Genomic DNA, 2,500 nt, shown 5'->3' on the forward strand with positions numbered 1-2,500 from the left:
ACCCCATTTTCATACTCTAAAAATTTCAGACAGGTGTCAGACTTCCAGGCAGGGAGAAACCGCAGGAGGCGTACCGAGGAGGCTTCCAGGAGCCTGGGGAAGATTTTCCAAAAGTGTCCTTGACACTTAGAAATATTTTCAGAAAATCACGATTTTGTGAAAATTGACACGTTTCCCCTACTTCCACGCCAGGGGGGCGTCAATATGATGTGAGGTACCCCAAGGCAGTGACCTAACTGTGGGTGAAGTTTGCGGGTCATGGGCGCAAAGTCGAATTTTGGGTGAAAAACCGCATTTTCATACTCTAAAAATTTCAGACAAGTGTCAGGCTTCCAGGCAGGGAGAAACCGCAGGAGGCGTACCGAGGAGGCTTCCAGGAGCCTGGGGAAGATTTTCCAAAAGTGTCCTTGACACTTAGAAATATTTTGAGAAAATCACGATTTTGTGAAAATTGACACGTTTCCCCTACTTCCACGCCAGGGGGGCGTCAATATGATGTGAGGTACCCCAAGGCAGTGACCTAACTGTGGGTGAAGTTTGCGGGTCATGGGCGCAAAGTCGAATTTTGGGTGAAAAACCGCATTTTCATACTCTAAAAATTTCAGACAGGTGTCAGACTTCCAGGCAGGGAGAAACCGCAGGAGGCGTACCGAGGAGGCTTCCAGGAGCCTGGGGAAGATTATCCAAAAGAGTCCTTGACACTTAGAAATATTTTGAGAAAATCACGATTTTGTGAAAATTGACACGTTTCCCCTACTTCCACGCCTGGGGGGCGTCAATATGATGTGAGGTACCCCAAGGCAGTGACCTAACTGTGGGTGAAGTTTGCGGGTCATGGGCGCAAAGTCGAATTTTGGGTGAAAAACCGCGTTTTCATACTCTAAAAATTTCAGACAAGTGTCAGACTTCCAGGCAGGGAGAAACCGCAGGAGGCGTACCGAGGAGGCTTCCAGGAGCCTGGGGAAGATTTTCCAAAAGTGTCCTTGACACTTAGAATTATTTTGAGAAATTTCCGATTTTGTGAAAAATGACCCCTTTCCCCTACTTCCACCCTAAAGGGGCGTCAATATGTTGTAAAGCACCCCGAGACAGAGACCTAAGCGTGGGCAAAGTTTGGGTCTGATGGGTGGAACACTGAAAAAAACGCGATTTTCCACTTAGAACAAACATAGAACTTTCAGACTTCCAGGCGGGGGGAATGCTCTGAAGCTGTACCGAGGACACTTCCATGGCCCCCGGATCGATTTTCAAGAACGAGTCCTTGGGACTTTGAAATTTTTCGGCGATGCGTTTTTGGCTTCCGGGAGCCGCAGAACGTTGGGAAATTCGTTCCGCTCGCCGGTTCCAGGTGTTTCGGGCTAGTCCAGGCCCCAGCTACGCCGCCTGGCCGCCAAATTTCGCAAAATCGAAAAAAAAAAAAATAGAACCGGAATGAGGAATTTCTGGCCGCCGGATCCGCCGCACAGCTCCAGGAAGTCGGACACTTTTCGGCTTCGCTCCCTTAAAGTGGGGGTCGGTGTTTCGCCATGCAAATACCCACTTTTGCACACCAGCTGCAGGATATAGGAGAGAGGGGTACCTCTCGGGCCCGACTGATTTCCGATGTTTTTGTGGTTCCTCAAGTCGGGTAGGCGGTTTGGCGAGTACCCCCCTGTTTGCATGGAAGTCCGCCCTCGCGTCGACACCAGGCTTCCGCGGCTCCAGGGGGACTCTTGCCGGTCGTCTGCCCCAAGTCAGAGACGCGTTTCCCGGGTCGCCTGAGCCTGAACGGACCCTCCCCAAGCGTGTTCTGGTTCTCCGAGGGTGACGGATGTCAGAAGGGAGGCAGATCTGGAGTCTTCGTCCCGAGGAGGGCTCCAGGAGGGCGGATTGCACCCCCTGACTCGGTCCCCTCAGAGCAGGCTTGGCGTTTCTCTGCGTCGGATGTCTCCCGCTTCCACGCCACCGGGGAGACCTATGAGAGAATCGCACTGTGACCCGGATTCCGTCTCGAGGGCGCCCGTAGCGTGTCGGAGAGGTACCTCCAGGACTATCGGGCATGTTTCTTCCCCGTCTCCCCGAGGGGAAGGATGGCAGCGGGCGGGGTTTCTCACCCATGCCCCCCACCGGCTCTTCCTCCGATCGATTTGGCTCAGCGCTCCCGGGTGGGGAGGTGGTGCTGCTCGCTCGGCCCGGGCTTTGGAGCCCGCGTCGGTCTAAGGCGGGCGGTCTCCTTCCTCTTTTACCCCCCCGGGATTCAGGCACGCATCCTTGGGCGTGCACGCCGGCAGTCGCCTCCCGTTCGCAGGACGGTGGCTGCCGTGCAGAGGGGGAGTTTGACCCGAACTGTGGTACGGCAGGGGTCCGACGACCCGCGCGGGCGAATGGCGGGGCGCCCACCCACCTCGGCGTGGGGGCCCGTCGTCCGAATCGCTCCCCGCGCGGGGTAGCACAACGATCTTCTCCGAGGGCGGCCCTTTGACTTCCAGATGCGCAGCTCGCCCGCGGAGGCCCGTGCCGA

The sequence above is a fragment of the Ranitomeya imitator genome, unplaced genomic scaffold (genome assembly GCF_032444005.1).
Source record: "Ranitomeya imitator isolate aRanImi1 unplaced genomic scaffold, aRanImi1.pri SCAFFOLD_549, whole genome shotgun sequence".
Taxonomy (NCBI): Eukaryota; Metazoa; Chordata; class Amphibia; order Anura; family Dendrobatidae; genus Ranitomeya; species Ranitomeya imitator.